Here is a 24,178-nt window from a genome sequence, read left to right as displayed (position 1 = left end):
AGCACATTGAAAGTTCCTGCTTGCTTTTAGAGAGTAAGAGCAGCAACAGATTTTACCACAAACTCACCCCAGAAAAGTCCATCCCCAATTCCCAAACCCTAGCCCCTGCTCACATACCTGCACATCTCCCCGCTTTCCCTCAGTCTGTGGTGACGGGAGCAGCTGGGAGGAGTGTTCCCGTTTACTGCTGGAACAGCCTTTAGGTCTACATGTCTGATTTCTTCTTGTTTACAAAATAGCAGTTTGGAGACACAAATTGAGACACGTGCAATACTGACACATAAAGATATCTCGCAGTCTGTGATCTTTGCATTAAATCCAGTTCATGAAACAGTTGGGGAAGTTCCCCAGCCCTGACATGGATCAGAGAATAGTCCTGGGAAGCATCATGGAGACAACATAGCATGAGGACCACACAGCTCCTCCAGGTTTTGGCCAGAAAACTCCTCTGCTAGTGTGGAAAGCTCTACCCTGAACTATACCTCCATTCCCAGTGCATGACTGGTTTTAATGTTACATGTATTTTTATAATTTATGGGAAGTTTTGACTGGTTGGAGCCCACCACAGCGCCATAAAGCCTCCGCAGCCAGACTGCCTTTCTAGATTCCTCCTCTGGGCAGAGTATCTCTGAAAGAAAGGCAGTAGCCTCATTCAGGGCCTTGTAGGTAAAACTCCCATCTCCCTGGGACAGAGCACCTTCGAAAGGGGTGGCTGTGGGTACAGCTTCAACAGACTTAAACTTTTTTGCCTGCCGGCTCTGAAGAGAGCAGTGGATCTCCCAGCACAGTGCTCGAGCTCTGCTAAGGGACAGACTGCCTCCTCAAGTGGGTCCCTGACCCCCGTGCCTCCTGATGGGGAGACACCTCCCACCAGGGATGGACAGACACCTCATAGAGGAGAGCTCTGGCTGGCATCTGGCATGTGCTCCTCTGGGATGAAGATTCCAGAGGAAGGAGCAGTCAGCAGTCTTTGCTGTTCTGCAGCCTCTGCTGGTGATACCCAGGAAAACAGCGTCTGGAGTGGACCACCAGCAAACTCTTAGCAGACCTGCTGAAGAGGGGCCTGTTAGAAGAAAAACTAACAAACAGAAAGCAATAGCATCAACATAAACAAAAAGGACGACCACGCAAAAACCCCATCCGAAGGTCACCAACATCAAAGACCAAAGGCATTTCTCTATTTCTCTGTCTTTCCCTTCCTTCACTCCCTCCCTCCTTCCCTTCTTCCTTCTCTTCTCTCCTTTTTTTTTCTTCTTTTGAGACAAGGTGTTGCTCTGTCATGCAGGCTGAAGTGCAGTGGCATGATCGTAGCTCACTACAGTCTCAAGCCATCCCACCTTAGCCTGCTCTCTAGCTGGGACTCCAGGTACATACCATCACACCTAGACTCATGACATTTCACAGGACATATGCGGAGAAAATGGTGGCATTAGCATGATTTGAGGGTGAGGTTTTTGGGCCTCTGATGTCAAAAGGCCACCTCAGGCACTTGCACAGACCCAGTTGAAGAGTCAGTTGTCTCAACCAGTTTTAGCTGGACAGGAGCTGGCCCAAGTGCCTGAAAAACAACTGAAGTGACCATCACCATGTGACCTATGAACGTTATCTATACAGCCTCCTGTGAAAGTTAAGTTTCTGCATTCAGCATTGAGGCTTTCAGGTACAGTGGCCTTCAGCTTCATGGAAAAAGGAAAATGAAAACAAGAAGCAAGCAACAAAAAGCAAGCAGGGCAGTGGGTCTGATCAAATCAATCCCTCCATTTCAAAGCAAGCAGGAAACAACCTGCCTTGGGGGTTCAGGGGTTACAAGGCACAAGTGAACCACTTGAAAGTGGGCCCTGGATCTTCACTTATTTTTGCATCTGTGACCTTCACCATGAGACTTTGCAGATCTTCCCACTAGAGGTGGAACCTGCTTCCCTGCTCTTGAGTTAGGGCTGACTTGCTTTGATCAATGAGATGTTAGCACATGTGATGCAAACAGAGGCTTGAAAGCTGCTTCATAGTTGGGCCTCCCCCTTTGCATTTCTACTGTCACAAGAAGAATGTCCCCTTGCTAGCTGCTGCTCCTCCAGCTGGGATTGTGGAAGGAACACACATAGGGCAGACTTGAGCCCAGCTCAGACAGAAACCAAGCACAGATGGAGCCACAGCTTGAAGCAGACACCAGGTCAAGCCCAGCCTACATCAGCTGATTGGCATCCATGCTACTGACCTGTGAGCATGAGAGTACATGCTTATGGTTTCATACGGCCGAATTCTGGGATGATTTGTTGTGATACATTGTTGTGGAAATACCTGACTAGTACAGCCTTGATTCTTACCCCTGCCTCTCCCCCAACCCCCATCCCCTATGCCCATCAGGTACTGAGTAAGGGAATGGGGGGAGACAGTTGAAGGACTTCAGGTTGTGGCTTCAGAGTAGAAAAGTACCATTAGACCAGTGAAGGGTCTCTGGGAAATGGAGGGGTGAACTCATGACCAGAAGAGCAGTCTCTAGTCAGTTGTGGTAGAGTTGCCAATTTCCATAAGCTGGCCGGGAATGAATACAATTCACAGTGCACCATAGCATCCTTGGGTGTGGCAACACAGGTGAAGTATGTGAGGAGGAGTATCTACCAAGCAGGGGGGTTTAGCTCAGGGGTAGAGCATTTGACTGCAGGTCGAGAGGCCCCTGATTCAAATCCAGGTGCCCCCTGCTGCCACTTAGCTGTGGGTTCTCTTTTCCTGATGTTGAGCTTGCTAGTCATCTTTACCACTGTCCTTCTTCCTATAGCTTGTGTCAGTTTTCTTGTGACTTCATTTTTCTGGCACAAGTCATGGTCAAGTCAGTAATAATTTGTGTGTGTTTCAAAAGTTCTAACCAGCTGCTCTTCTTTGAAGTTTATATTATGGCAGGACAGGCTGAATCACCGGTTACGTAGTCTGACTTTGCATCAGCATTACTGACAGAACATATCAAAAATACAGAGTACTCCCTAGAAATTCCAGTGTAGTAGAACTGAGGAGGAATCAGAGAACTTCTACTTTTGGGGGTGGTTTGGAGCATAATCCCTGTTAACACCTGTTCTAACATCCAATAATTCTAAGCGGCTGGAAAATTTTTTTGGAACCTACAACAACTTGTCATTCTACACAACATCCTGGTGGGAAGCATCAATGACATTCAAGCTAGTGCCTGCCTTCAGTCCATCACTGAGGGCATGTGGCGTGCTGAGCTGCAGGCATAGGCAGTGGCCAGGGGAGTAGAGGTGGGAGAGTGTGGGAAAGGTGGGGGAAGTCAGAATGAAGCTGTGGGCATGGTAGGAGGGTGACCAATCGCAATGGCACAGTCAGCCAGGGGTAGTGGCAGGCCATGAGTGATTACTCGACTCCCTGCATTAAAGTTCAGAATTGAAGCATGCTCAAAGCAACACTAGTTGTTTTTGAGTAAAGCATTTGATTGATGATCCACAGGTCCCTGACTCAAATTCATATGTTCCCTAACTACCCTAATTTCTTCCCATACTGACCAGGGTATTCAAACAGTTTCCTTTCACCTCCTGAGGCCCCTGCAGCTGACTCTTCCTGCAAGGAGGACGAGAGGGTAAGGAGGAGGTCTGTTTGTCCCATGCTACTTTCTACTTTCCTGCTGCCCCACGTGACCTGCCCAGATCTGCTCTGCAGGCCTGATCAGTCTTATCTTGCTTTTCTTTGGTGAGCATTTCTCTTGTGTTTTCTTGTTTTTCTTCCTATTCTTCCCCACCCTGTGAACCCTCTGTCCACATTTTGAGGATCCCCAGTTGTGTGAGGCACAGTGGAAGACATGGCTCTGCTTGCAGCCCCCGAAGCTGAAGGAAAAAGCCACTTTCTCTCTTTGTCTTCCTGGCACTTCTAGCCACTCACGTGGCCCTGAGTGATACTCTGCATGCAGAGTGAGGGACTCGTACAGGCAGAGATAGCTTCGCATTCATTCCCGGGCTGGCAGAGCTCAGGCACCGTCCAGCAGCTCCCTAACCAGTGTGACTTCCCGAGAGCCCGACTACATGGGTGGCCTGGATCCCCCCTGTTTCAGCAGCTCGAGCTCCCTGACACAGGGACAATGGCAGTCTCATCTGTTTCACTGGACAGAACCAGTTTCTGTAATGATGTACCTATGCAGCTTCCACAATTGGAGAGGGTTGCAGGCAAAAGATCCCAAAGAAAATGGGGTAAGTGTAGGATGGACTTTGTCATGATTGGGATTGCAGAAAGAGGAAATCCAGTTGATTGTTCAGGGTTGACAATCTGGGAGCCCAAGGGTCTCAGGGGTAAAGTAACTGAGAACTTGATCACCTGGATTCAGTTGATCACCAGATACGACACTGCTTATTCACTTGGTAGGCATTCAGTGGCTGCTTATGGCTGGTGTTCATTCTGATTGGTCAGTGTCTGTGCTGTAGCTATGGTTAAATATATCAAGTGTCACTTCTTGGAATAAAGTTCCCACTGAAGGACAAAACTTGTAGGGACCAGCTGTTGTTACAGAGCATTATGAAGGGCCCAGCTGAGTCTGACAGCATTGGGAAGCTCAAAGACATACAATGGAAAGCTCAGATGTCTACAATGCCTTTCCAGACACAGATGGAATGTGCAGATGTCTCCACGACTACACCAAAACACTCAGCTCTTGCTGCTGAATAACTGAGATTGCTGAAAAACAAAACGGCAGAATTGCTGATCTGCAATTCTGGTTGGTTTCACAGTTTCCCCATCTCTAGTGTTATGACTTGCTACGTCAGTGATAGCTTCAGGGCATTTTTGGAAGATGTCAGGAGAACTCAAACTTGAGAGAAGTTGCTACACTGTACTCGCACATTAGCCTTTATTGGGATACGTTTCTGTTCCTGAGGTCATGGTGCCAGGGAGGAGAAAATGCTTAGGTTGAATGGGTCTCCCTAGAACACTGGGGAATGGATTCTACTTGCCAGATTCTACCTACCTGTATATATATATTTCTTTTTTTTTTTTTTTTTGAGATGGAGCCTCATTGTATTACCCAGGCTGGAGTGCAGTGGCGTGATCTTGGCTCACTACAAGGTCCACCTCCCGGGTTCATGCCATTCTCCTGCCTCAGCCTCTGAGTAGCTGGGACTACAGATGCCCTCCACCACGCCCGGCTAATTTTTTGTATACTTTTGGGCTGCAATAGAAGGTTATAATCCAGGCGTGTTCAACTTCCTAGGCTGGGTGGGAAGTTCTGGGTGACTGGGTTTCATTGTATTTACATTGTGTGTGGAGGCTTCCGTTGCATTCACACCATCATTAAACGAGAGTAAAGAGGGCTCTGGAAATTTGATAGTAGACAGTAAGACTCCACAGCACTCTCTGTCTGCATCGTACGATGTTCAGCAGCATCCTTGGCCTCTACCCACCATTAGACAAGATGAGTAGACACAGGCTGCACTGTCCACTTTGAGCCTGTTGTCAGGGATCCTGTGTGGCCTTTGTCTCCCTCCCCTTTGTCTAAGAAGCCAGGACTCCCAGCTCATCCGTCGCCACATTTGGCCTGGCCTATCCCTTCGTGAGACCTCACCTTACCTCCTGCACATCCCTCCACCGAGCCTTGTGGGACTCCAGGTCCTGAGTGTTCCCTGCTCGGACTGAGCTCCAGGGGACTGCAGCCCTCTGAGTGCTTGTCATCCTCTTCCCTGCCTCCCTCTGAGGCCAGGCCCACCTGGGACAGGGTCCTTGCCCCTCATGATTGCGCTTCTGCCAGCCTCACTCCCTCTCTAGAGACCCCGCCTTTGGGTCTCAGGCCTCGTCTTTTTGCTGCTTCTGTAGACTTTCCCTATCTTCTCATCACCCAGGACACTGGGCCTGCTTTCCTGCTTTGGGTCTTGCCTGTCAGACAGCATCATGTATATATATGTTTCCTATTTATAGATTCATCGTATGTGAGGTCTTCCCCATGAGAATGTCAGTTTCAAAAGTACAAAAATTTTAAATCTATTTTCTTCATATAATCATTCTAGGCACCTAGAATATTGCCTAGCACAGAGTAGGAATTCAGTAACTATTTGCTGAATGTATGCCATGCTTGGTAATTTAAAAAGTATGTGTGATGTGTGTGTGTGAAATAATGAATTTCTGATACCATTTGAATCTCTTTTTAGGTCTCCCATGCCTCCCTAGAGTAACCCCTTGTCCTGAATTGTCTGTGTTTATTCTTTCTGTCCACCTTTTTTTTTTTTTTTTTTTTTTTGACATAGAGTCTCCCTCTGTCACCCAGGCTGGAGTGCAATAGCGTGATCTCGGCTCAACCTCAACCTCTGCCTCCCGTGTTCAAGCGATCCTCCTGGCTCAGCCTCCTGAGTAGCTGGGACGACAGGCGTGTGCCACCACGACTGGCTAATTTTTGTATTTTTAGTACAGATGGGGTTTCACCGTGGTAGCCAGGATGGTCTCGATCTCCTAACCTCATGATCCGCCTGCATCAGCCTCCCAAAGTGCTGGATTACAGGCATGAGCCACTGCACCTGGCCTCTATCCACATTTTAAAACATCTGCCATGTGCATTCGTAGTTGTAAACAATGTATTATATGGTTTTTTGTGTTTTGAAAAATTACAGAGATACCATTATATTTGTCACTCATTATTGTGTATTTCAGACTTATCCATGATACATGTAGATCAAGTTCATTCTTTTTAACAGATGCTTAATATTCCTGAAGCAACTATATTGTAACTTATTTTCCATTCCTCCACTGATTGGCACTTAAGCTTTTTCTGATTTTTCACGCTCACAAGCGATACTGTAGTGAGCGTTCTTGGGTCTGCCTCTTTATGCCCCTGTGGGGATGCTACTCCAGGAAACAGACCCAGCAGTGGCCTCACCACATCATAGGCTTTCTTGATTTCGTTTCTGCTGTTGCCATATTGCTGTCCCCAGGGATACCCCAGGGCCACCGGGTGCTTCCAGCAGCAGCTGTGAAGAACCTGTTTCCTTACGTCTTTGCCCAGTTTCTATAATTACATTTCTGCCAACCTGATGGGGGAGAGATCCTGGTCCTAATTCAGGATACTGGAGGCCTGAGCTTCAGGGCTCAAATAGATTTCGTGCCTGGTCCTGGCTCTGCTAGTTGTGCTGAGCTAATGGTTTGGGGCCAACATGGACTGGGTCCCCTCTGCTAAGGTGTCTCCCTTTTAAAGGCAAGGACTAGTAAGTGAGGAGAGGGACGAAGAGAAGACAGTCGAAAAAATGTAGGACGAGGCCCAAAGTAACCCCACTGTGCAGAGGGTGAAAGTGAAGTGGAGAGAGTATGGGAAGCAGGTTAGAGAAGATAAAACTGAAGTAGGAGAGAAGGAGAGAGGAAGCTTCCAGCTCTAAACAGCAATTCTCCAAATTGTTGCCCCACACAGAGACTGAGGAGGAGGCTGCAGGATTCTAGGCAGGAAAGATTTCTAGAAGTCCTCTGATAGGTCCATGGGGAAGGACAGGGTAAGTTCAAAGCCAGATAGAGGTCTGTCTGAATGAGGTCATTGCCAGTGGTTCACTGAAAATGATGAGAAGTTACAGTGTATATTAGATCCTTGGGCCTGGGAACATAGGTGAAACAGTGTCAGTCAGGAAAGTCTAAACAGATAGGAGGGCACATTTTGGGGGCAGAGCATCTGGCTGCATGTCACGTAGTCCCTGGTTCAAGACGGTGACACTTGTTGGCCCTTCCTTTCACTCTGCCCACATGTTTTCAATCTCTCCGTCCTGTATCATGTCCCAGTGACCACGGATTTCTCAGATTCTCCACTTCACCACTTTTCCATGGATTGGATCCTGTCTTCTGGTTACTGCTTTCATCTGACACATCATGGGATTTAGCGAATGGAGAAGAAAAGGAAAGGAAAAGGCAGTTCAATTCCTGCCTCAGAATGTTCAGTACAAAGAGGCCCTTTATCATGAACGTGGATTCTAGTCATGACTTGGTCATTAATCAGGTGTGTTTTGTTTGGGTATGATTTTAATTACCGTCATTGTTTCCAGATCTGTACCACGGAAGGGAACAGATTAAACCAGTATCTCCAAACCATGAATTAGAATGGTGCAGGTTTTTCAGAAGCATACATGTTCCGTAGGTCCCTTCCCAGAAAGTCTGGCTTAGGAGTCCTCAAGGGGGGCCCAAGAACTTTTGCTTTTACCCAGCTCTGCCCCACCCAGCCTCACCTCCAGCAGGTCTGCTGAACAACCAATTCTTTTGAGTCCCTTTGTTCTAGGCAAGTCTGAAGGATGTTCTGGCTGCAAACTTCAGTGATTTTAATGTCACTGCCTTCAGTCAGACACTGGAGAAGGAAGGATGCTGGTTGTAAGTAGAGCTGGCAGGCAGGTATGGAGTAGGAAGGGGGTGTATCATGACAAAGCAAGTGCACATCTCATGATGGTGACAGGGTGTGGCCATACAGGTTTATAGTACTTATTAGGGACAACTAGTCAAATGGGGGTATAGCTCAGGGGTAGAGCATTTGACTGCAGATCAAGAGGTCCCTGGTTCAAATCCAGGTGCCCCCTCCTTGTTTTCAGTCACTGAACATGATAGGATGTTCTATTCCTAGCCTTTCTTCAACACATGGATTCATTCTGAAAAGCAGGAGAGAGAGGGGGGTAGGTCAGGTCTTCACTAGAAAGCCTCCCCTGACACCGGAAGCTCTAGAGAAACCCAGTTTCTTGATGACTAAGTCATTGTCCACAGGTCTGGGGAGAACTCTTTTTTTCTTACACATCTCAACCCTCTTCATTTGAGGAATTCACAATTGTGTAAGTCTTGGTGGAAGACAGGATTCTGTCTCTGGTTAAGGGAAGTACGAGGTCAGATATGTCCTCTCCCTGAATGTTGGTGTGTGAATCAGGGTTCCTCAGAGAAAACAGAACCAATAGGGGCTTGTGTTTGTGTGTGCACGTGTGCACATGTGTGTGCACATAGATTTTAAGAAACTGGATCATGCCATTGTGGGGGCTGGTAAGTGTTGTGTCTTCAGGGCATGGCAGCAATCTGGAGAAGCAGGGAAGAGTTGAGGTTGCAGCTCGAGCCTGAAGATAGCATGGAGGCAAAATTCCTTTCTTGGGGGACAGCAAACATTTCCTCATTAGGTTTTCATCTGATTGGATGATGCCCACCCACATTTTGGAGGGTAATCTGCTTTACTCAAAGTCTGTAGATTGAATGTTAATCACATCTAAAGCATACATCCACAGCAACATCCAGATTGGTATGGACAAATATCGGGCCACCATGGCCTAGCCAAGTTGACACATTTAAAGAAGAAAATTTGTTGCGGCAGACAGAGCCTCCCTCTACCACCCAAGCTGGAGTGCAGTGGCACTATCTCACCACATCATAGGCTTTCTTGATTCTCACCACAGCCTTCGTCTACTGGGCTCAGAGATCCTCCCACCACAACCTCTGGAGTAGCTGGGACAGGTGCGCACCACCATACCCAGCTAATTTTTGTATTTTTTGTAGAGATGGGATTTCTGCCATGTTGCCCAGGCTGGTCTCAAACTTCTGGGCTTCAGCGATCCGCATGCCTCAGCCTACCAAACTGCTGGAATTACAGGCATGAGCCACTGTGCCCTGCCAACACATAAAATTAACCAGCACAATTGAGAATGGCTTCAGTTTGGCCAATTATATTCCCCTAAACAAGACCATGAATGTAGATTAAATCCTACATAGAGGCAGGGTGAATTTGGAATTCATTCTGGAGATGGCAGAGCTCTGGCAATGGCAGTAGGGCCAGAGGCTGCAGCCAGTGTTTGTTGTGGTAGCAGTGGCGGCTCCCTAGCCAGGGCGGGCTGAGGTCCTGCCTATTTGATGAGCCTGGCTCTGCAGGCTTCTCTGAAGTGCATGAACTCCTCGTCATTCTGTCAGCAATTGTACTCTGTGTCTCCACTCACCTTATATGACATCTTCTTTAGAAATCATAGTGCCCTTGCTGGTACCAGGGATGTATAATAAATGATTACAGAAACATGAAGGGAATGTGGATTGGGAATCTGGCCTCATTAAACTTGAAGGTAATGAAAATCTATGCAGTTTGAGGGGATAGAAATCCAGAAGCCCATATCAGTCTGTAGAAAAGTTGAGTAAGTTTTGCCTGCAGTCCCATCAGGACCAATTTGTAGTTCCCAGATTATAAGTGACCTCTGGGCAGGATGACTGGTCCTACCAGTTTAAACAAAGCAAATAGCTCATGTGTCACCCTGTATGATCCATTCCACGTGGACTGAAGCTCCGCCTCCCAGGTTCCCACCATTCTTCTGCCTCAGCCTCCTGAGTAGCTGGGACTACAGGCACCCGCCACCACGCCCAGCTAATTTTTTGTATTTTTAGTAGAGACGGAGTTTCACCATGTTAGCCGGGATAGTCTCGATCTTCTGACCTTGTGATCTGCCCGCCTTGGCCTCCCAAAGTGCTGGGATTACAGGCGTGCGCCACTGCGCCCGGCCACAGGAGGCCAATTGTAAATGCATTTGAGATACTAGGAATTTCTTGCTATAATGTAAAAAGAATCCATAGGCTTCAGGGGGTAGGTAAGCTGGAGTGGATTTATCACACGTGACTTGCCCTGGCTTGAAAAATACATAGGTGTGTGGAGCTTCTACATTCGTAAAAAGAATTATGATAGCTGTTCTCTGTAGACAAATGCTGGTGGGAGGGATGATAGCAGAAAAGGAACCCCTGATTTCAGTGGGGCTAGGAGGATCCTAGGGTATCAGAGAACAAGCACTGTGATACTTTACTGCGAAATGTTATTCCATGGTCTGTGCCACACAGGTCTTGGCTGTGACTCATCAGTGGTGAGGATTTTAGGCCTGAGAATGGGGAGCCCATCGTGGTCCCCTGGACGTGTAGATCTGAGCTACCACCATAGCCGGCACAATGGAGGTTCCTGGCCTCTGACCCATTCCCCAGGTCTGAATCTGCTCAAAGAACCTGCCTCCCCTGATGACAAGAAAGCCAAGCTTGAGAAAAGAACTCTGCCAAAATACCCAGTCATGGACTGTGAATCTTCCTGCCAGATTTCCCCTAATAGGCCCTTCAGTCATTTGCCTGGAAACTGCATTAAGGAGTGGGAAATATCCACATAATTTGGGACTATTGGTGGCTCTGCTGCATCTGTGAAGCTCCTGGAGGTTTGGTATTTTGGGGAACATTTAGAATATTCCAGAAAGGACCACATCCTGCATCTTGCTTTGTTCAGCTACCACCACCATCAGAGGGGGCTGGAGAGACCACAGTTACTACCCATGGTGTGCTCCTCTCACCCAAAAGACTACAGACCGCAAGGTTTTCATCACATCATAATGAGATGAGCCTTAGAGGACAGACCAAAAGTTTCCAGTCGGTACCATTTACCTATTCTTATTTGTATTTACTGATTTTGGAATCTGACTCTAGCCTACTTTTCCTTGCTGGAGCCCATGATCTGTATCTGTCTGCGTGGAGGAGAGCGAAGAGGCTGATGGGATCAGGTCAGTCCTCTGGAAAGTCCCAGCTGACTTCCTGCATCATCTCGCTCCCTGCCCGTAGTCTCACAGAGCCTCCCAGAATCCTGCTCTCCCCAAGTCCTTGGTCTGGTTAGGCCAGGGTGTGAGTCTGCAGCAGCCCCAGATTGGAAATCCAGAACCTGAGGGCACAGAGCCAAAGTCCAGGGTGTAGCACTCTAAGCTCAAAAATCTAAGCTCATTAGATTTCTCATGCCCATTGGAGGTAGGCATGAGACTGTGGGTGATTCAGGTACTCCTGTGCCACAGTGGAAGCAGGGTGCTGTGGAGAATACAGCAGGACTTAGAGACATGGCCCAGCCCTCTCTTGCGGATCACATGGATGTGCCTGGGGAGATTCTAGAGAACTCTGCAAAAGTGCTGGAGTGGTACCCAGCGGGCTGCAGGAGACAGGTGTGCCCTACAAACTTTAAAGCCCATAAAATCACCTCAGGGTTATTGAGTCTGCACTTCAGAGATGCTGTGGGTCTGCGATTAGATAGGCTGTGTCATTTTTTCCCAGGGTGGGTTGGGAGGAGCTTATGACCTAGGACCCACTTTGGTGATTAAAAGTAGACCGGTATAGGGGGCACCTGGATTTGAACCAGAGACCTCTTGATCTGCAGTCAAATGCTCTACCCCTGAGCTATACCCCCTGGTCATAGGCAGGTATTGTAATTAACACCCTTTTGATGTGTCATCACAGCAAGAGCAAGACCCAGCACTGCTGGATTGGATGTCTAAGCCGGTTCTGTTGCTCTGAATTCTGGGCTCACTCCTGTCACTGATACTTCTTTCTCCATCACTTCTGTGTGTACCTGGCTAAGAACACCCTGGTGGCCTTGTTGACCTTTGTAAATGGAGAGACCCTTCAAGTCATCCAGATAATTCTCTTAGACAGTAGCAATTGTTGAGCATCATGTGAGGTGTGCTAGGCTGGGGACAGAACTGTAACTAGGTAACACCACCCTCCCCAGCACTGAAAGGAGACCAGAGCCTGTGTCTGGAGACTTGTGTTTGACATAGAATACTGTTCATGATAATTTGTCAAGTAAAAAGCAAATTGCTTTTGTAAAAAAAAAAAAAAAAAAAAAAAAGATACTCAAAAAATAATACTTAGTTTTTTAAAAATGTGGCACATATTCATGGAATACTATGTAGCCATAAAAAAGAATGAGATTATTTCCTTTGGAGCAACATGAATGGACCTGCAGGGCGTTAGCCTTAGCAACTAACACAAGAACAGAAAATCAAATAATGCATGTTCTCACAAGTGGGAAATAAATGATGACAACACATGGACACAGAGAGGGGAACACCACACACTGGCACCTACTTGAGGGTGGATGGTGGAAGGAGAGAAGATTGGAAAATAATACATATGCATAGTACGTGGCTGATGAAATAATCTGTACACCAGACCTCCATGACATGAGTTTACCTATGTGACAAACCTGCACATGTACCCCTGAACCTAAAAAAAAAAAAAGAAAGAAAGAAAAGATGATTCTCTACAGAGTACCACTTGCAGGAATTTATCCTTCAAAAATATTCCTATAATTGCATATTATAGGAATAGATACTTCAGACACATGTATATGGAGATTCATGTTAGCGGTTTTTTAATTCCTCACAGCAAAACACTGGAGACCATCTAAATATCCATTGGCAGGGAATTGGTTAAAACCAGGCTTTGTCTCCTACCCTGCAGGGGATGAGGAGAAGGTGAAGATGCACAGAAGCAGAGGATGCTGAGGGAACTCTATACCTCGGTCTTCTCAGGTAGAAAACAGGTCATCCAAAGAGAATCAAGGAGGTAGGCTGGGAATCATTACTTGGGAAGAAGGGCAAAGTGTGAACCAGGCATGGTGGGAAACGGAGAAGAGGTGAATTAGAAAGGAATAGAATTATTGCTCATTAGCAGAGAGGCAGAGTAAGGAGAAAAGGTAAACATCAGAAGAGGTGTCATTAAAGGACTTTTCTGATTCTAAGATCTTGAAAGAGAGTAGTCTGAGTGATGATCACATTTGGCTATGAATACTGAATGATTAAAGTAAAACCAGAAGCAGCAAACAAACCAGAAGCTTCCTTATCTGCCACTTAAAGGTCCACACCTAGGTGGTCCAGGCATGGCTTTCCATAGGGTCAAGAACCCGAGTGTTTTCTAGCTGTCTGGCTGACTTGGCTTTCATCCCAGCATGCCGTCACCCACATCAGCATCTCATTGACCTCCCAGGCAGCAGGAAGATGGAAAAGACAAGTCTTTCCTATAAGTACACCCATCACTTTCACCTGCATCTCATCGACCAGCCTTGTGCCTGTGGCCTCACAGCTCCAAGAGGGTCTGGGAAATGCAGTTTTCCTTCCAGGAAGCTGTGTGCTCAGCTGATAAACAAGCAGGGTAGAAGACACTGGTGGAAAATGCTGAATCTCTGTCTCACCACACACCTTGAGAGCTACAGTGAGTAGAGTTTGTGAACATTTGTAGAGCCGTGAAGAAGGAAATCTCTTAGCATTGGGAGGCCTTAGCATTGGAAGCACATTGTCATGGTGTTTGACATTCCTGAGGACAAAAGGAGAGGGTGGAGAGGAAAATAGGGTTGTTAGTCTGGTTCTAAAAATGTCCAATGTTTCTGTGTAAAATATCAGAGAAGACATGAATGGTGAGAGAGTGGTGGAAGGAGATGGCTTTCAGAGAGAAGCATGGAGGGATGGCAGAGGAGCTGGGGCTTAGAGACAGCATGGAGAATGAAGCTGAGAAGGTGACCCCACCTTCTGTTCTGAAAGTTGAAGGGGAGAGATGGCTTTAGGGGAAAGCTGACCTTCGAGTGTACAAGGATGGATAAAAAGGCAGACTTGCAGGGAAAGGTTAAGGTGGAAGAAGACTGTTTATAGAGTAGCTGGAGGGCTGGCGGGCTTGGGTGGAGGAACTGAAACAGTAATGGGGATACAGGAAGGAGGCTGCCCCAAGAGACCATTTCTACTAACAGAAGGCATTGGAGGGCAGGGACGGGAAAGGGGCAAGTACCCAAGTTCTAGGCCAACGTGCTAAGTGTGAAACTGGAACAACAAAAGGCACTTCTTAAAAATTTAAGTGTTTGTAGGTACATAGTTGGTATATATATTGATGGGGTACATGAGCTATTGGGAAACAGGCATGCAATGTAAAATAAGCTCACCGTGGGGAATGGGGTGTCCATCCCCTCTAGCATTTATCCTTTGAGTTACCAATGCCACTTTTTGGAGGGAAAAAAAATACTAAATAAAAAGTTCACATCTCTTGTTAAAAGGAATCCGCTTTAATGAATAGGAAATTATGAAACACATCACTGAAAATAAAAGAAGTTATGTTTTTCAGGCCACTACGTCTTATAGTAATAAGGAAAGTCACAGGATACAGAATATTTTCGACTCAGGGGAGTACAGCAAAGCACCGTTTGCTAAATGATCACATTAGCGCCTCAAGTGACACTACACTTGACCAGGCTCTGTCTTCAATGTCTGCTTCTCTGATGTGTTTTCCTGCCATTCAATGTAAAGATAGTAAGAATTTCCTGCTTTCAAGTAGTTTTATTACAAGAACTTGTTTTTAGCCTATCTAAAGTATAAACTTATATTGTTTACATAAATCTGAAGAATTATTAAATGTATTTTAGGTAGTTTTTAAAAAGGTTCATAAAACATGATTAGTATAAGGGATACTAAAAATCATGAATTGTGCTTCTGAATTCTATGCTGTATAGCTGAACCTCCATGAATTTTAAGATTTGTATCAAAAAAAAAAGCTGTTTGTTCTCTAAAGCATAGGATGCCATGACATCCTCTAGTTTTTGAGATGGTTGATATAATTCAGTGATCCCTTCTGCAGAAGTTTGCTTTTAAAGCTTAACTATGACGTAAAATTGCTTTTGATAATTGGAACATCTGAACACAACGTAGAACTTTACTTATACTTTAACATGTTGACATTTCATCTTCTGCAAACTCTCTTGGCCTTATAAGGGCTTACTCATTGAGCTGTAGATCCTGGTGGTTTGTCTTGGAAATAGAAGACCAATACCACCCCAACCCAGAGAGAATGTCTAGATCAAGAAGAGGAAAAATTAAGACAACTAGGAAATGTTGAAACAGCATTTGTTCCTGGAAGATACTGTTCTGGTCCAGTTTTAAGTGCTGTCCACATAAGTGTTAAAGGAAAATCAATCTTGGGGGCCCCAAATCACTCAGCTAAAGGGAAAAGTCCAGCTGGGAACTGTTTAGGGCAAACCTGCCTCCTATTTTATTCAAAGTCACCCCTCTGATTATGAGATAAATCTGTATCAGATTGCCTCTTTTAGAGAAGCTCATCAGAAATGCAAAAGAATGCAACCTTTTGTCTCTTCTCTACCTATGACCTGGAAGCCCCCTCCCAGCTTCCAGTTGTCCCACCTTCACCTGGCATTGTCCCACCTTTCCGGACGGAACGAGTGTACATCTTACACATATTGATTGATAGCTCATGTGTCCCTAAAATGTATAAAACCAAGCTGTGCCCCTCCCATCTTTGGAACAGGTTGTCAGGACCCCCTGAGGCAGTGTCACAGACAGGCATCTGCAGCCTTGGCAAAATACACTTTCCTAATTAACTGAGACCTTTCTCTAGATATTTGGGGTTCACCTAAGGATGAATAAGAAGAGGCAGAGTGGGATGAAGGAGACTTGGGCTAAGGAGGATTCTTGGAAGCTCTGCTAAAGTGGGGTCTTGCCCTTAGCTACAGTCTAGAGCCTCCTGGGGAGCTTTCGCCATGCCTAGGCCCCACCCTAGATGTTCTGATTTAATTGATCTGTGGTGGGGCCTGGGAAATCGCACTTTTACGGACTCTTCAAGTGATTCTAATTTATATCTGGGGTTAAGAACCACCACTTTCTACCCTCAGCATTTGCTGATTTCAGAAAAAAATGAAACCTTTACCCTAGTGTCTAATAAGGAAGAAGTTAAAACGTAGGCACCCATTTAAAATGTTGTTATAAAGTAAAATGTTTATATAGAAATAGAATGTTCGTTTTTTGGTACTGCAAGGAAAAATTTGCATTCAGACAAAAAGTATTCTCAGTAAGGCAATTTTACTTTCTGCAGAAAGGGTCCTCTTTGCAGATGGAATAATGGCCAGAGCACATTTGAACAACGGAGGGAAGCAATTTTTATCTTTTACGTAGCTTGTCTTTGCTACTGTGTTTTGTCTCTATTGGCTGGAGCTAGACTTTATAATTTAAACTGAACTTGATTGGCTTACGATTTAAAACTTTTTTAAATAGGTAAAAGTAATGGAGAAGAAAGGAAAAGAGGAAGTTGCTTATGAAATATTAGAAAAGTAACAACATTCTTAAATAAGGAAGGGGCATAGGCTGCAAGCTGGAACATGCTTGTAAGCATGTTTAGCACAAATATCTTGGTTAAAGTACAAGAACATAGAATGTACTCATTCTTTTTTATCTAACCGCTACATAGGATTAGGCTTAATAAAGAGTTATTAGCACAAAGCAAGGAGGCTTGAAGGAAGTTAGTTTTTAAAAGAAACTATTATTTTTAACACTTATGATTTATTCTTTAATAAGGAGGGAAACTTTGAAGAGGAAACTTTTTACTTTCTACAGTTTGCTCCTCTTGATTTTATAATTTTTTTTTCTCTTTAAACTTTCCTAACATGTCTTGGCTTAGCTATTTTGCTTGAGTTTTTAAAAGAAAAAGTTTTTTTGGTTGATGAAATGCCAGGGTAAAAGCATAGTTAATTGAACTAGCACAAGTACTGCTCTAATTATTTGGCAGGGTGTCTAGTAAAGGTGTTCTACAATACTGCTATACATCTGCCTCGGGATGAATAAGGGCATACTGATGAGTCAGCTCTTGGAAGTGCTTGACCTCACTGCATCCTGTTTAGTCTCTAAGGAACGCCAAATTATTCTCTTGTTGTTGGAGACACGAGGTAAAATTGGTCTTGGAAGATGGAGACTGGATGGCCCTTGGCGGCTGACCCACAGGGTACTGCACTTCAGGAAATAGCAGAAAGAGAGTTTGGCACAGTTCACTATCCCAAACTGTAGGATTTTGAAAAGGAGCCACCATGTAGTCCATGTCTTGTTGTAGAGGACCATCTGAGTGGAAAGGGGACAACCTGGGCCTTTGGCCTACCATGCACACAAGCATGACAATTGCTTTTATTTAGAGTGCAGATGGAATATTTAGTCTATTTTAGCCAGGCATTTATATCTTGATACCCTGTTTTAATTGCTGTGGTTTGATTTAGATTTTCTTTTACTATAGAGACTTTGGTTTTGTCACTGTGTTTGGGAGGAGTGATGATGGAGAAGTTGAACTAGCAATAAAGTGCATTTCAAAATTTTCTCTAGGATTTTTTTTTTTTTTTTTTGAAATGTTGGCTCTTATACTACAAATCCTTACAGGAACTCATTATGTCTTCCCAATCTGAGGAAGCCCAAGAGGGACGAAGATATTTTTTGAAGTAGTAAGCTGTCTTTGGTTATGTAAATCTCTATAATGTATAACTAAACCGGCATCAAAAGTAATAACTTGAGGTGAGTTAGATCTGGTTACATTAATAACAAGATGGGGAGTAAAGGGAAGAAAAGAAAAAGAAAAGATAGATTGAGTTTTTCTTAGCTTTAATTTGGTAGGGCTTGACCTTGGAACAATGGCTCATGATTCCGACGGTGATGATGCTTTCTTGACTTGGGTGTGTTGTGTCCGTCTTTTTTCTGCTGTGCAAATGGCAGTCTCAGTGGTTAGAAGCATGAGATAGGGTCCTCCCCAGGCTGGCTTGAGTTTTTTCGTTTTTATTTTTTCTTTTTATGTTTTGATGATGACATGGTCTCCAGGCTGGTGCAGGTTTACCAGAAATTTTGGGGGTGGTATTTGTGTTAAAAGACTTTTAGTTCTGAGGGAAGGGAAACGTAGAAGATAAACTAAGTATATAATTTCTGGACAACTGATTTTTTTTGTTTTAAATGTGGGGACATTAGCAGTGGAATATAAGTAAGGCAATTTATAGGCGTCTTTGATTTTATCGTCTCTAGTGCCTTTTTGCTGATAAGTTTTCTTTTTTTATTTTTACTTATGTTGTCTCTGAGGGACTCTCTGGGGCTCCTTATTTTGTCAGAACTCTGCATATCTTGGGGCCCAAGACCCCACGGTGACACCCCTTGCTCCATCCCTGCTCAGCATTGCCTAGGGGGTGCAACAGACCTGCCCCCTTTTAAGGTCTCGACTTCCCTGTGGTCTTCACTGCTCCTGTGCGTTGCAGCTTTTGGTATGAGGGGCTTTGACTCACCCAGCCGCCTTCAGACTTTGCTCCTGCCTGAGTCCTCACTGTCTGGCCCCTGGCCTTGGGCAGGGCTGCGCTGTCTAATGGCCACTTGGCCCCGTCCCCTGTACAGGAAGTGTCTGTTCTAGGTTAGGTCCCCTCATCAGCTTGTGCTGCAGCCTCTCTAGGAGCCGCTGGAGGTGGAAACTTGTTATTAACTTTGTGCTGGAGGGCTCTTAATGGGTTTTGTGATGTAGATGGAGCAAGATTTCCTTTAGAAGGGGTTTGGATAATATTTCTCTTTGGTTTAGTAATATTTATTTTCTTTTTGAATTTTCATTAGCACCTTTTTTTAACCTTTTAATGTAGGTAAAAATCCATATTTTTATGCCTCTTTATAATTCTTTTAGTAAAAGTATGTTTTACTTTCCTTATATACTTTGCACATCAACTGTTTCTTTTTTTTTTTTTTTTTTTTTTTTGAGACAGAGTCTCGCTGTGTCACCCAGGCTGGAGTGTAGTGGCCGGATCTCAGCTCACTGCAAGCTCCGCCTCCGGAGCTCACTGCAAGCTCCGGGTTTACGCCATTCTCCTGCCTCAGCCTCCCAAGTAGCTGGGACTACAGGCGCCCGCCAACTCGCCCGGCTAGTTTTTTGTATTTTTTTAGTAGAGACGGGGTTTTGCCGTGTTAGCTAGGTTGGTCTCGATCTCCTGACCTCGCGATCCACCCGTCTCGGCCTCCCAAAGTGCTGGGATTACAGGCTTGAGCCACTGCGCCCGGCCAACTGTTTCTTTAATAGTTTTACATTTAGGATGCCTAATTTTAAATTATACAGTATTTCTTGCATAAATTCCCTATTATAACATTTTTTACAACTTTCATAGACCATCTTTGACATGCCTCAACTTTCTGACTTCTTTTTACACTATTCCTTTCCCCAGTCACACCTTCTGTGTCTTTCTCTAATCTCTTCTCTTTCAGCCTCTCTGTCACTTATTCTCTCCCTCGGTCTCTCTCTTTCTCATTTGCTCTCTCTCTCTCTTTCTCTGTCATCCCATTTCCTTTTAATTTTCTACTTAGTCTTTTGGGCTGGGTGGGATTTGCATGGCCGCAGTCTGGGCCCGGGCCGCCGCTGGCCCAGAGGCTCAGCAGATGCTTGGCATAAATTACACAAGTCATTAACACTGGGCTAGAGGGTGCCATTGTCTTTTCTCCTTACCTTCACATCCACAGCCCTTACATACTTACTTTGACCTTCTCCTTTAAAGTACTGACTTTGCTTTCTTTCTCTTTGCATTTCTGAGTTCCCTGTCTTTCTTCTTTCACCTCTTCTAGAAAACTTTAAAATTTTGCCAAAAGATTTTTGCTTTCTGTCTCTGCCTTTCTCTTTCTCTCTCTGCTGGTCTTTTCATGTCTCTGCCAGCCACCCACGCTGCTGTTCTCCCCTCTCCTTCCCCTTCCCCTATGGAGTGGCCAGCGGGAGTGGAGCTTAGCCTCTTTCTTCCCCTGAGAAGATGGGAAAGGGAAGTTCTGAATATGTTTTCCTACTACCAGAGGTTTGTGTGAGGTGCAATCTCCCCCTGATGGAGATTTTTCACCTCTTTTTAACCTCCAAGACACCCCAACTAAGGAATACTTCACTCACATCCTGCGGCTTTTCTTTCCTTAGTCCTGACTAAGGAATGCTTTATTGCCCGTGTGGTTTCTCTTTCCATGGTATATCTTAACCAGGGAATGCTTCACTGCCCTGCGGCTTTTCTTTCCTTGGTCTTGACCACCAATGAAATACTTTACCAGCTCTTCTGGTGTTTCCTTCCTTGGCTCATGCATGAGGTTACCTGGTCCACGTGATATGTGAGGATCTTTTACTCTACGTCGCCGGCTGGCTTATTTCTGCCTTGCTGAGAGTCTAGGTTTATTCGTTGCACCGGGTATGACTTGATTCCTTACCCCTGAGGCCCCTGCAATGAGGCAGCGGGGCATGTCTTCATGAGAGAGGAAGAGAATGTATCCCTGTACAGGCCACCATTTTGTTATAAGTAAAATGTTTATTTAGAAATAAAATGTTTGTTTGTTGGTACTGCAAGGAAAAATTTGCATTGAGACAAAAAGTTTTCTCAGCAAGGCAATTTTACTTTCTGTAGAAAGGGTGCTCTTTGCAGATGGAATAATAGTCAGAGTACACTTGAACAATGGAGGGAAACAATTTTTATCTTTTATGTAGCTTGTCTTTACTACTGTGTTTTGTCTCTATTGGCTGGAGCTAGACTTTATAATTTAAACTAAACTTGATTGGCTAACGATTTAAAACCTTTTTAAATAGGTAAAAGTAATGGAGAAGAAAGGAAAAGAGGAAGTTGCTTATGAAAAGACTTAGAAAAGTAATAATATTCTTTAATGAGGAAGGGACATAGGATGTAAGCTAGAACATGCTTGTAAGCATGTTTAGCACAAATATCTTGCTTAAAGTACAAAACAGAATATACTTATTCTTTTATATGTAACAGCTACATAAGATAAGGCTTAATAAAGAGTTATTGGCACAAAGCAAAGAGGCTTGAAATAAGTTAGTTTTTAAAAGAAACTATTACTTTTAACACTTGTGATTTATTATTTAATAAAAAGAGAAACTTTGAAAACAAAACTTTTTACTTCCTACAAGTGTCAAAATAGAAAATGCGGAGGGGGTGTCTGGAATTGAACTGGGGGCCTCTTGGTCTGCAGTCCAGTGCTCCACCCCTGAGCTATACCCCCTCCTGCTGTTATGAGGGTCAATTAATGGCTTTGACTTGTGCAGTCACACCCAGATGACCTATGTGTTGCCACTTCACAATGGAAGCTCCTAGGAGCTGCCAGGCCTACCTCAGTGAAAACTCATTGACCTTGTGTGTAACAAGAGGCAGTGCCCCCTTCTAAAATACTCTGGATCTTGTGTCTTCCCTGCCTTGAGTCCTTGGTTGTGGGCAGCAACCTGGAAAAGCACTGCCCGTGGCTGCTAGAATGGCCTTCAGAGTCAACCTCCAGTACCTGTTATGGTGGGCATGTACAAGAGAAACTGTGTGACTGAGATGTCTGTCCTACCATACTTAATAACAGAGCTGGGCCTGGCTCTCCTAGCCCAGTATTCCATTCAGGGCAGATTCAACACAACTGCAGCCTAGGACAAAAGATGATTCTTCCAACTTTTACTTCTTCAGTTAATACAGAAGGAGAATGATAGAGAAGGAGCAACTCTAAGAAAGAGTGAGAAGTAGGTAGCTGAGTAGATTTCAGAATCCCCAAAAGCATTAATAGGGCCAATGTTACCATAGTTTCATGACCAAAAAATGTTGCTAGAGAACAACCCCACTTGGTCTCATTTTTTTTTCATTTTTTTCTTTCTTTTTTTAAATTATACTTTAAGTTCTAGGGTACATGTGCATAATGTGCAAGTTTGTTACATATGTATACTTGTGCCATGTTGGTGTGCCGCACCCATCAACTCGTCAGCACCCATCAATTCGTCATTTATATCAGGTATAACTCCCAATGCAATCCCTCCCCCCTCCCCCCTCCCCATGATAGGCCCCGATGTGTGATGTTCCCCTTCCCGAGTCCAGGTGATCTCATTGTTCAGTTCCCACCTATGAGTGAGAACATGCAGTGTTTGGTTTTCTGTTCTTGTGATAGTTTGCTAAGAATGATGGTTTCCAGCTGCATCCATGTCCCTACAAAGGACGCAAACTCATCCTTTTTCATGGCTGCATAATATTCCATGGTGTATATGTGCCACATTTTCTTAATCCAGTCTGTCACTGATGGACATTTGGGTTGATTCCAAGTCTTTGCTATTGTGAATAGTGCCGCAATAAACATACGTGTGCATGTGTCTTTATAGCAGCATGATTTATAATCCTTTGGGTATATACCCAGTAGTGGGATGGCTGGGTCATATGGTACATCTAGTTCTAGATCCTTGAGGAATTGCCATACTGTTTTCCATAATGGTTGAACTAGTTTACAATCCCACCAACAGTGTAAAAGTGTTCCTATTTCTCCACATCCTCTCCGGCACCTGTTGTTTCCTGACTTTTTAACGATTGCCATTCTAACTGGTGTGAGATGGTATCTCATTGTGGTTTTGATTTGCATTTCTCTGATGGCGAGTGATGATGAGCATTTTTTCATGTGTCTGTTGGCTGTATGAATGTCTTCTTTTGAGAAATGTCTGTTCATATCCTTTGCCCACTTTTTGATGGGGTTGTTTGTTTTTTTCTTGTAAATTTGATTGAGTTCTTTGTAGGTTCTGGATATAAGCCCTTTGTCAGATGAGTAGATTGCAAAAATTTTCTCCCATTCTGTAGGTTGCCTGTTGACTCTGATGGTAGTTTCTTTTGCTGTGCAGAAGCTCTTTAGTTTAATTAGATCCCATTTGTCAATTTTGGCTTTTGCTGCCATTGCTTTTGGTGTTTTAGACACGAAGTCCTTGCCCATGCCTATGTCCTGAATGGTACTACCTAGGTTTTCTTCTAGGGTTTTTATGGTATTAGGTCTAACATTTAAGTCTCTAATCCATCTTGAATTAATTTTCGTGTAAGGAGTAAGGAAAGGATCCAGTTTCAGCTTTCTACTTTTGGCTAGCCAATTTTCCCAGCACCATTTATTAAATAGGGAATCCTTTCCCCATTTCTTGTTTCTCTCAGGTTTGTCAAAGATCAGATGGTTGTAGATGTGTGGTATTATTTCTGAGGACTCTGTTCTGTTCCATTGGTCTATATCTCTGTTTTGGTACCAGTACCATGCTGTTTTGGTTACTGTAGCCTTGTAGTAGAGTTTGAAGTCAGGTAGCGTGATGCCTCCAGCTTTGTTCTTTTGACTTAGGATTGTCTTGGCAATGCAGGCTCTTTTTTGGTTCCATATGAACTTTAAAGCAGTTTTTTCCAATTCTGTGAAGAAAGTCATCGGTAGCTTGATGGGGATGGCATTGAATCTATAAATTACCTTGGGCAGTATGGCCATTTTCACGATATTGATTCTTGCTATCCATGAGCATGGTATGTTCTTCCATTTGTTTGTGTCCTCTTTTATTTCACTGAGCAGTGGTTTGTAGTTCTCCTTGAAGAGGTCCTTTACATCCCTTGTAAGTTGGATTCCTAGGTATTTGATTCTCTTTGAAGCAATTGTGAATGGAAGTTCATTCATGATTTGGCTCTCTGTCTGTTACTGGTGTATAAGAATGCTTGTGATTTTTGCACATTAATTTTGTATCCTGAGACTTTGCTGAAGTTGCTTATCAGCTTAAGGAGATTTTGGGCTGAGACGATGGGGTTTTCTAAATAAACAATCATGTCATCTGCAAACAGGGACAATTTGACTTCTTCTTTTCCTAACTGGATACCCTT

The 24,178-nt window shown here is 44.4% G+C and overlaps 2 non-coding genes and 1 pseudogene across 2 annotated transcripts; 2 read left to right on the top strand and 1 right to left on the bottom strand.

Annotated features, from left to right (window-relative positions):
• Window positions 1–24,178, top strand: part of LOC111551453 — a 72,469-nt pseudogene that overhangs the window by 31,984 nt on the left and 16,307 nt on the right.
• TRNAC-GCA lies at window positions 8,451–8,522 on the top strand. Its single transcript has one exon. It is a non-coding gene; the product is annotated as a tRNA-Cys (tRNA).
• Window positions 12,083–12,154, bottom strand: TRNAC-GCA. The gene has a single exon. It is a non-coding gene; the product is annotated as a tRNA-Cys (tRNA).

This window comes from Piliocolobus tephrosceles, chromosome 8 (assembly GCF_002776525.5).
Source record: "Piliocolobus tephrosceles isolate RC106 chromosome 8, ASM277652v3, whole genome shotgun sequence".
Lineage (NCBI taxonomy): Eukaryota > Metazoa > Chordata > Mammalia > Primates > Cercopithecidae > Piliocolobus > Piliocolobus tephrosceles.
The sequence above is the reverse complement of the archived record's forward strand: the minus strand, read 5'-3'. Positions and strand labels throughout refer to the sequence as shown.